Genomic DNA, 11,961 nt, shown 5'->3' with positions numbered 1-11,961 from the left:
TGAATTCCATCAACTCATTTGTCATGTTAGCAAATTCTTTTGTGAAGGCACACGCCGGGGCCATAAAGGCCGCAACAAGAAATCAGACGTTTTTAAGATAAGACAAAGGGATAACAAAATGTTGAGAGAGTTCATCTCCCGATTTCAATTGGAACGCATGGAATTACCACCGGTCACGGATGATTGGGACTTTCAAGCTTTCACCCAGGGGTGAACGAGTGGAGCTCGATAGTATTACGACAGTTAAAGCAGAATTTGGTCAAGTATCCAGCTGTAACTTGGGTAGATGTGCACAATCGAAGATCAAGGTCGAGGACGACCAATTAGGAGCCCCCTCCGGTTCAGTACATCCTAACAATTTAGTAGTTAAAGCCCCGAGGGACATCGATAGAGAGACAAGGTCGAACAGAGAACGATATCAGCCATATATCGCAGATCGAAGAAACAATGGATCGGGGCATAATCCTTCTCGGAATGATCGAAGGAACGATCGAGGACAAAATTCTTGAAGACTTATGAGCAAGAGTGGTTTTGATAAGCACGTTGATCCCATAGAGGCACCTTGGTTATCGGAGTATAACTTTAGCGTCGATGCATCAGGCATTGACTCGGCAATCGGAAGGATCAAAGATACTAGGTGGCCCAGACTCATACAAACCGATCCTTCCCAAAGAAACCTAAATTTGATGTGCAAGTATCATGGAACGCATGGTCACAAGACCGAGGATTGCAAGCAATTAAGGGAGGAGGTAGCTCATCTATTTAACGAGGGCCACCTTCGAGAGTTCCTTAGCGATCGAGCCAAGAATCGTTTCAGGGACATAGATGTCAACAGGAAAAATGAGCAGGAAGAACCACAACATGTTATTCATATGATCATTGGCGGGGTCGATATTATACAAGGGCCCGTATTCAAACGCACAAAGGTATCTATTACTAGGGAGAAACAGACCCGAGATTATGTGCCTGAGGGCTCCTTATCATTCAACGATGAATAAGTAGAAGGCATATCTCAACCACACAATGACGATCTGGTAATTTCTATCTTATTAAATAAAGTTCAAGTTAAGCGTGTTTTAGTGGATCCAGGTAGTTTGGCGAATATCATCCAATTGAGGGTCGTGGAGCAACTCGGCCTACAAGATCAAATTATGCTCGCAACTCGAGTCTTAAATAGCTTCAACATGGCCAGTGAAACAATTAAAGGGGAGATTACTCTACCAGTGAACATGGCTGGAACCATTCAATATACCATGGATTATTTTGCTTGGTCCCATTTAGACATGACGGGGATCCCACCGGAGATAACAACGCATCGGCTAAGCCTTGACCCCAGGTTCAAAGTAGTGAAACAAAAGAGAAGGCCCTAGTCTGAGGTAAAGCATGCATTTATAAAGGATGAGATAACTAAACTTCTCAGAATAGGGTTTATTCGGGAGGTAAAATACCCCGAATGATTAGCCAATGTAGTCGTAGTCCCTAAAAAAGGGAACAAACTTAGAATGTGTGTAAATTACAAGGATTTGAACAAGGCATGCCCTAAAGACTTTTTTCCACTACCTAACATCGATCGCATGATCGATGCCACGGCTGGCCACGAGATCCTTACATTTCTCAATGCCTATTATGGGTACAATGAAATTCAGATGAACCCCGAAGACCAGGAGAAGACCTTATTTATCATCAAATATGGAACACATTGTAACAATGTAATGCCCTTCGGGCTAAAAAATGCAAGAGCTACTTATCAATGCCTAGTAAATAATACGTTCAAAGAACAAATAGGAAATTCAATTGAAGTTTATATTAATGACATGCTAGTTAAGTCCCTGAACGCAGAGGACCATTTGGATCACTTGTAAGAAACATTTGAGATTTTAAGGAAATATAACATGAAACTCAACCCCGAGAAATGTGCTTTCGGGGTCGGCTTAGGCAAGTTCCTAGGCTTCATGGTATCAAACTGGGGGATTGAGATCAACCCCGATAGAATCAAGGCCATTGAATACATCACCGTCGTGGACAACGTAAAAGCCGTGCAGAGGCTAACTGGGTAGATAGCTGTTTTAGGCCGATTTATCTCGAGGTCATCAGATTGAAGCCATAGGTTTTTCTCTTTACTCAAGAAGAAAAACGACTTCGCTTGGACGCATTAGAGGATTTAAAGCGATACCTATCGAGCCCACCATTGCTTCACACCCCTAAGGCGGATGAGAAACTTTACTTGTACTTGGTGGTGTCGGAAATTGTGGTGAGTGGTGTCCTAGTTCGAGAAGACTAAGGTACGCAATTTTCCATTTACTATGTAAGTCGAACCTTAGGGGAAGCAGAAACTAGATATCCACACTTAGAGAAATTAGAACTTGCACTAATAAGTGCTTCTAGAAAATTGAAGCCATACTTTCAATGCCATCCAATATGTGTGTTAACCACTTACACACTTGGTGATATTTTGCACAAACCCGAGCTTTCGGGTCGATTGGCCAAACGGGCCGTCAAACTCAGTGGGTATGATATCGAGTATCAACCCCGAACGGCCATCAAGTCTCAAATTTTAGCGGACTTCATGGCCGATTCACACCAACCCTCGTGCCCGAAGTTAAAAAGGAGCTCTTGTTAAAATTGGGTACATCATCGGGGGTATGGACTACTATGGACCCTTTTCAAAGACGGTGCTTCTAATGTGAAGGGGTCCGGCCTAGGCATCATTTTGAAGCCACTCACGGATGGAACTATCAAGCAATCTATCAAAACTTCTAGGTTGACTAATAATGAGGTCGAGTAGAAGGCCATGATTGCAGGACTCGAGCTAGCTAAAAGCTTGGGGGCATAAGTCATTGAAGCCAAGTGCGACTCTTTATTGGTGGTGAGCCAAGTAAACAAAAGCTTCAAAGTTCGAGAGGATAGAATGCAAAGGTATTTGGACAAGCTGCATGTGACATTGTACCGCTTCAGAGAGTGGACTCTGGATCATATACCTCGGGAACAAAATAGCGAGGTCGATGCACTTGCAAATTTGGGATCATCAGTCGAGGAAGACGATATTATCTCGGGGACTGTCGTCCAGTTATCGAGATATGTGGTCGAGGAGGGTCATGCTGAGATAAACTCTACAAGCATGACCTGGGATTGAAGGAATAAATATATTGATTATCTAAAGAACGGAAAGCTCCCATCGGACCAAAAAGAGTTGAGGACCCTACGAACCAAAGCTGCCCGATTTGCATTGGATGAAGATGGAACATTATACAGAAGGATGTTCGATGGACCATTGGCGGTATGTTTAGGGCCGGGAGACACCGATTATGCTTTACGAGAGGTTCACAAAGGCACTTGTGGGAACCACTCTGGCACCGAATCTTTGATTTACAAAATCATTAGAGCGGAGTACTACTAGGATAGCATGGAAAAAGACACTAAGGAGTTTGTTCAAAAATGTGATAAATGTCAAAGGTTTGCACCGATGATGCATCAGCTCGGGGAACAACTTCATTCAGTCTTATCCCCGTGGCCATTCATGAAATGGGGGATGGATATCGTCGGCCCTCTGCCGACGGCCCCAGGTAAAGCTAAATTCATTTTGTTTATGACTGACTACTTTTCTAAATGGGTGAAAGCACATGCCTTAGAGAAGGTCAGAGAAAAAGAAGTTATAAACTTTATTTGGGACCACACCGTGTGTCGGTTCGGGATACCTGCTGAAATCGTATGTGACAACGGAAAGCAATTCATCAGCAGCAAGGTAACGAAGTTCCTCGAGGAACACAAAATAAAAAGGATCTTATCGACGCCATATCACCCAGGCAGAAACGGACAGGCCGAATCGATGCACAAGACTATCATTCAAAACTTGAAGAAAAGGTTGAACGACGTTAAGGGGAAATGGAGAGAAGTTCTTCCCGAAGTCCTTTGGGCGTATCGAACGACAACAAAGTCCAGCACGGGGGCAACCCCGTTCTCCTTAGTATATGGCTCTGAGGCCTTAATTCCAGTCGAGGTTGGGGAACCTAGTGCCAGATTTTGACATGCAACGGAGGAATCAAATCACGAGGCCATGAATACTAGCCTCAAACTATTGGATGAAAAACGAGAAGTTGCACTCGTTCGGATGGCTGCATAGAAGAAAAGAATCGAGAGATACTACAATACGAGAGCCAATCTTCACCATTTCAGAATCGGGGACTTAGTTATAAGGAAAGTCACCCTCAATACTCGAGACCCAAACGAAAGAAATACTAGGCCCGAATTGGGAAGGACCATATCGAGTCATCGGTATCATCAAAAAGGGATCTTACAAACTTGGCACGATGGAGGGCGAACATTGCCAAACAATTGGAATTTATCGCTACTCAAATGATATTATTGCTGAGGTATGACTTTCTCCCTTTTTCATTTGTATTTGATACTAACTTATTGCAGGTGTTCGATCGAGGCTTCAATAAAACCTTTCAACGCAAAAGATCTTAGGTTTTAAAGCACGCGTTGCACTCTTTTTCCCTCAGATCGATTTTTATCCCGAATGGGTTTTTCCGGCGAGGTTTTTAACGAGACAACAATTATGTGCTACTTGAGGAAAATTCAACAGTATCCAAGGCTTCTTTTCAATCAACCTCGAATACTGGGGGGCATCACTCTCAAGGTTTATATTTTCGAGAAAAATACTTCATGTCAAAGGGTCTCGATAGAAAAACCTTGTAATGGGCCAAATGGTCGGATGAAATGTATCCATATAGAATAGTCAAACCTCAATGGCAAAATATGTACACATGTATGAATTATTCAAAGAAGCATTCTTTCTATATCAAACGTTTTGCGTCTCAAAGAAATTTGCTCTATACTTGTGATTTTGTGAGAAATGGCTCAAAGGCCAAACGCAAATATACCTCGAACACTCGGGGACTGTCATTGACAATCAACACATTCGAGTTGTCTAAACTCGGATTCGTAAGACCTCAAAAAGGCACCCTTCGACATATAGGCCAAGGCCATTGTACTCGAGGACTGATATTTCGAACAAGTTCAGAATGTTATCGGGGAATAAGTCCAAGAGGCATAGCCGAAGGCTACGACCATATTGAAGGCTACGACCGAAATAACGTGGATCAGAGACGTCCTAATCCCGCAATAAACAATAAGCCTTAAAATACTTTGAAAAAATCGGTTAAAAGGCTATCCCTGACAAAACAATTGAAAAAGAGCTTCGATAAAATTAGCCCTCGAAAAATCTTAAGAAGTATCAAATTATCTTAACAAAAATATGCTAAGGCGCAAAAAGCAAAGGAGCCTCAATTGGCATCGGACCCCTAAAAAACCAATGGGTAAAAAATACATGCTAAGGCATAAAGAAATTTTACTAAGTCTTTTAGGCCGAAAAGGGAAAAATAATAGCCATCTTTTAAAAGCCATATCGGCCCAACCTAAAAGAGCCTAAGAGACAAAACATTTAGAGTTCGAGACCTTATTCCCACTCAACTCGGACTTAAGGGTCCTATTATTCCGAGCTCGAATAAAGTCGACTTGAATATAGCTCGAGGATTCATCGTAAAACCTTGAGAGGTATTCTATTTTAAGTTCAAAACTTGCCCACTATTCACTAAAAAATATAAGGGTTTGTTTTACTCTGAGTTCGAGCTAATGCTCAACAACAAAAAATTTCGCAAGGAAAAAACAAAGCAGACTTTACCATGAATCAGAGATAGAGCGGAAAGAAAGGGGACTTTTTATACATAGAAGGTATTTACAATGCCCACGAGGGGCCTTACAAGAAAAAAAACAAAATCCTAACTATGCTTGGGGCTGATTTCTCCCTCGGGAGCAGCTTCCTCTTCGGACCCCTCATCATTATCGGACCCGCCTTGGCTGCCTTCATCATCATCATCGTCATTGGAGAAGGAGACGAGAAATCTGGCATCAACTTCGAGCGCCTTTGGTTGAGCTATCTCTTCAATGAAATCATAACCTCGAGCGTGGATTTCCTCGAGTGTCTCCCTCCAAGATTGGCACTTGGCCAAATTATTACTTTGTTGCTCTCGGTCGGAGGCTTCCCTTAGCTGCGTTTGAGCAGCCTCAGCATCCCTTAAGTATACGGCAATAATTTTGTCAGTCGTGACCTTCGTCTTCTCGACCTCAGCCCTGGCCTCAGCAAGCTTGACCTCGAGCTCATCGATCCTTTTGGCATGGGCTGAACTTTTCTCTTTAGCGTCCCGAAGATGGGCCTCAGCCGATGCTAGTTTGGCTAAAGTAGCCTCCTTCTCCGCATCAAGGCGGTCTATATTCTCTTTCCAGCGATTGCAATCGGCCTTGATCTGATCGAACTCCCCTCGAAGCAACTCGATTTTCTCCAGTTTTTGATGCAACTGAGACACTGAAGTATTAGCCTCCACAGTTGGGTCGAGTAGACCACACTCTTTCAAAATGACAGTTACCTGCTAGCCTAGGTCGGCCTCATCCTTACGAGCCTTGGCTAAGTCTACCTGAAAGTCCCTGAACTCCTCCTCCTTTTGACTGCAAAGGAGCTTCAAAGCGTTCCTTTAATCCGAGGTCTTCTGGAGCTCGACCTCGCATTGGCTCAGGTCGGCCCTAAACTTAATGAAAGCCTACATAGAAAAAGGATATCAGTTAGGGTAAAGGGAGATGAAGAAAAGGAAAATTGCAATGATAGAAATTAGTGCTTACTCAAGAGAGAAGACGTTGAGCCTGTTCGAAGAGGGTAGATGCGTCGTTGAGATCGGTGGCATCATCAACCCCGTTAAAGCAATCCCGAAAGAGATCCTCTTCGATGGGGACTCCATCCAAGTCAGACGTCTGCAGAGCCCGAGCCTACCTTATGGCTTCTTCAGAATAAGCTGGTAGAGAGGGAGAGTGACCTATTATCATGGCCCCGAGCAAATCACTTGGGGCATTCTGATCAGTACTAGGGATTTCGGAACCCGATCCCTCTGGTGTGCTTGTTGATGGCCGAGGAACAATCTCGATCTCGGGTGACTCAGGGGTTTTGCCCGCATCTTCTTTCGAAGCCTCTTCATCACGAGGCTGAGTTGAGTTTTTGGCTCAGAGGGCTTGGTAGCTTCAACTTGCTTGGCTCGAACCACCAGCGCCGAGTCTTCGCCCTCGTTTTCTTCTTCATCATTCAGCTGGTGGATTGAATCAATATCCACATGAATGATATTCCTCCTGCGTCTTCGAGCTAGACCCCTTTTATCTTGGGGGTCTTCGGGCTTCGAGACCCTTTTTCTCTTATTATCTCTCCCCAATGTCGGAATTGGGGACTCGATTTCTTCCCCAGGAAGGCCAACCTCATATAAGAGACATCTCCAATGCTTGCAAGAAGAAGAATTAGATATGAATATGAGTAAAGAAGCATCTCCAATAAAGAAGAGAACACCAAAAGTTTACAAGATGAACTTACCATGATGTTTGGCTTCTCATTTGCCCCTTGCCAAGTCACACCAGCGGCGCTCATTATACGAGGAGGTCGCAACTAGTTTCTGGATCCAGTCCTCGAGATCGGTAACCGCATGGGGCATCCAAGCGACCGCTGCAAAAAAATTGAGGCAACACGCAATGCAAAAATAGAATACGAAGGGCTACTAGGAAAGACCTCACTTATGTTTGGGGTTCCACTTCTCCGTGAAAGGCATTTTCTCCTCCGAGATGATGTCGCAGGTCCTCACTCGAATGAACCGTCGCATCCAACCCCGATCTTTATCCTCGTCGTTGCTAGCAAAGAAGGCCTCAGTCGACTGACGTTGGAGCTCTATCAGCCCTCGAAAAGGCTGAGGTCGATACAATCAGATGAGATGGTTGAGGGTAAACACTAGCCCCCCGGCCTTGTTGGAGAAGTAACAGAGCATGATCACTATGCGCCAGAAAGAAGGGTGGATCTAGTCGAGAGTGACCTGATACCTATAAGTCGAATGGGTAAGTATAGACACTTAGAAACCCCTCCACATAAGTGGTGATACTCTCATTGGGGGCGGGGATCTGTACCACGACCTCGTCCCCCCAGCCATAATCTTTCTTCATGGCCTCGAGGTGTTTCTTCGCTATCGAGCAAATATATCTTGATGCATACTCGCATCAGCCAGGGATTGCAGGGGGATTCTCGACTTTGAAGTCATTCCTTATGACACAGGGGCCGGGAACAATTTCATGAAGGGCCGGTGCTTTATCACCGGCCGGCCAGGAAGAAGAGGAAGAAGCTTTCTCCTTTTGAGGAACGGTTTTGGAAGTTTTCGCCATTGATTTAGGTTAGAGGAAGCGGAAAGAGGTGGAGTTTGATATTTTTTGGCACTAAAAGGGTTGGAGCAACAAGTAGTGAAAGAAAGAGATGAAGAGAGGGAGAGATCAGGGAAGTTAGAAGGTGGAAGCAAAGTTCTTGATTCAAATAGAAGCCCTATATTTATAGGAACGCGGTGACGGTTTGGCGGCGTTAGTGGCCGACCACCATTGGCAGTCATTTAATGTTTTGGGGAAGCAAATTGACGGAACGTTTTGATCACCTCGAGTGCTTACGTCATGGGAATGACGTCATCATTAGGGACTCCAAAAAATTGAAGCTCAAGTCGTTTCTTATCATTTTATTCTAATAAACGAGGGGGCTATCTGTATACGGTAGAAATCAGGGCTACTCGATTTCGTTCTTTAATGGAAAATATGATACCACGTCGAGAGGTCAGGACACCGAGCTCGGGGTCGAGGCTCCTTTCCAATATCAAGGTCGAGGTCGGAAGAAGGCCCACTTCGAGATAATACCGTTATGATTCGGTAATAGGAAGAGCAAGATTCTCGCAATGGCCCGAAGATCACAACGTAAATTTCGGAACGGATTAGTCCTTGATGGTTAGACAACTGTACAATAAGATTCTATACTATAATTAGAAGTGTACCTTAATTTGGATTCCCTTATTATATAAAGGAGAGCCCATCGATTTGTAAGACACGAGACATTGACAAGAGAATATACATTCATTACTTTCTTGCTTACTATTCATCAGAGTTGCCTTATAATTTACTGTTCTTACTAACCCACCTCGAGATTGTCATAGCTCGAGGTCGAGACTTGGCTCGCACACTGGTTTGACTTACTTTATTCTTCAATTTATATATTTAATTCCTTGTTTATTAATTGGTATTGGACTAAATTGCCTATTTTTAAAATCACAATATAAATTTAATTGTTACTCGAATTTTAGGGTAAACAACCTATATTTTATATATTAATATAAAGGAGGGACTTAGAAGTGTGAAGTAGCACCTTTAAGAATCTAGGAATTTTGATTTATCTTTAATCTCCTTTTTTTTAGGGGTTTTATTTTTTCCCTTATTTTCCTAACAAAACCCAAACGTTTCACTGAAAAGGCACCACTCCTCTTATTGAAGAATCCCAACGGTTGACGAAAATAAAAACATTTGTTGATCGGTTCCAATTGATTTCCATTAACAGTTGTATTTATGCATCTCCTTTTCTCTTTATCCAATCCAATGAGAAGAAATTTCAAAAGTATGCAGCATAATTAAACCCTCACGTTGTTTCACACCTGAAACAAGAAATAATACCCCATTTTTTCTTTTTCAGTACCGACCAAGACTTTCAGATTGACACCGGCTAAGAATTTTCAGATCATTAACCATTTTTCTACGCAGACCCTTTATTTCACACCTGGAACAAGCTTTATTATGGGAGTATTTCATTGTGTTAATTTGAGGAAATCTAGACAGGAATGGAAGTGGTTAGAGGGCTGAGAGGACTTCCGCCGGTCGGAATGCACGAAATGGCCGAAGTGGCTGTTCGGTAAAGTTGCCGGCATTGATTTCTATTCTTATTCTTTTGTAGAAGTAAGCTTCCTAATTCTCCTTCAATATCCCCTGATCTTGGTGTTTTTGTTTTAATTTTTCGTAGGCTTCTTCTATTTGACATGCAATTATTTTTTACTTAATTGCAATTTGATAATTTATAATGATTTATTTTATTGACGCGGCAATGGATTATGTGTTGAGAAGTTCATTAGAAAAGATGAAGTTATGTAATTTGGTTCGTAAACCAACTTTCGAATTATGTTTAGATCATCTGTTAATACTTTTACTTGGTCCGGGGAATAATTTGATTTTAGTTGGAGGATGATATTTTGTTAATTTAATCGATTAATAATTATGTTTGCCTTCATTTTTGGATGGATGATGGTAGAACTATAAATAGAACAGTAATTTTCTTAACGACACCTTACAAAGTGTTCATTTGCAATTTTTATTGAAATTTTGTGTCAATTTTTGGATTAAATTCACGTTCTGTTGATGAAGCATATCAAATGTAGAATTGCTAATTGTGTCCATATTTATTCAACTTCTCTCTGTTGAGATACTTACCAGTGAGTAATCTAATTGTTGCTTTACAAGTATTGTAATTACTTAAGATTACTATAATATATTAGAATGCACTTCATGGATCTAAACAGTTTCATCTATTGACATATCTGAAATGTTGACATTGCATCACTTGGTCAAAGAAATTGATTCAGTCTGATGAGTGTTAGCAGCGAATCTGTTTGGAGCTACATAATTCAAAGGTATTAAAAGTGCTCAGTTATAGCACCATTGATCAATTAGCTTGATCTCTAAAAAATTGAAGGTTAAAATGCTAATATGTTGCATGAGATGAAAAGTGTAGTAATTAGTATTTGGAAATGTGTATCCAAACCATGTCTTAGAGCCTATATGGCAAAGCTTTTGAGAGGTCAAAAGTATTTTTTTTCCTCCAAAAAAGTACTTTTTAAAAATTTAAGCTCTTTGGCCAAGACCGAGAAGTACTTTTGGCCAGCAACGGAAGCAGTTTTTCTGCTTTTGGGAAGAAACAGAAAATTCTAGCTTCTTCCAAGAAGCAGAAATAGAAAATTAATTTATTTAAGACAAAATTATCCTCATCATAAATTTATATTTTTCAAATTGTCCCTGATTTAAGCATTTTCTTTTCTTTTCTTTTCTTTTCTTTTTTCTTTTTAGTTTCTAACATTCTTTTAAAATTGGAAGTATCATATACATGAATCATGTGGATTATCAATATATAGTAATTCGTGGAATAGACTTCTAATTCATACTGAATGATGTACCTTGATTACTCAAATCATCATGTAAATAATAAGTAGTTATATTGGATAATATTATTACTTTGCTATAAATATATATATTATATTGATTTAAATCTTTAATATGTATGTTTATTTTATGTTTATATTTTAATTAAATAAAATAAAAATAATAAAAGTCTCTTACAATAAATAGTAAATTCATTTTTCTTTTTAAAATAATTATAATATCTTGATACTATCCTTTTTGGTAATTTGACACTCAAAAGCACTTTCTAGAAAGATTACCAAACATAATTTATTAAGCAAATGTTGCAAAAAGTACTTCTTAAATGAATTGGCAAAACACTAAATGTTTTTTTTCTTCTTTTCTGAAGTGTTTTTTAATAAAAGTACTTATGAAAAAAAGTACTTTTCAAAATAAACAGTTTTTGGCAGTTTGGCCAAACAGGCTCTAATTAGGCGGATATAGCTCTTATGATTTTGGCTTAATCATCACATTCTCTTTGAATTGTCAATTTTTGTTGTAACCCCATAACTAGAAAACTATATGCCTATAGCAAGGCAAGAAATTCTAAATAATATAGTAATTATATGCCATCAAAACCATGTGTTAATAGAAAATCAGATAATAATACACTAAAAATGAACGTGTGTTTCGTTAATATTCCATTTTATTAAGAGGTAGAATCAGAAACAGTTGATTCTTTCTTCTTTTCCTTTTCAAGGTATTTGCACATTGTGTGCCAAAATTTGATTGAACATTTAATAAAGGAGTACTTAATTGTAGTAAAGAATGAGAAAATAAAAGAAAGAAGAAAAAATAAATTGAGGATTTTTAAATTTTATTTTATCTTGATTTAATTTAAAAATAATAATT

The sequence above is a fragment of the Nicotiana sylvestris genome, chromosome 6 (assembly GCF_000393655.2).
Source record: "Nicotiana sylvestris chromosome 6, ASM39365v2, whole genome shotgun sequence".
Taxonomy (NCBI): Eukaryota; Viridiplantae; Streptophyta; class Magnoliopsida; order Solanales; family Solanaceae; genus Nicotiana; species Nicotiana sylvestris.
Note: the sequence above shows the minus strand (reverse complement) of the source record.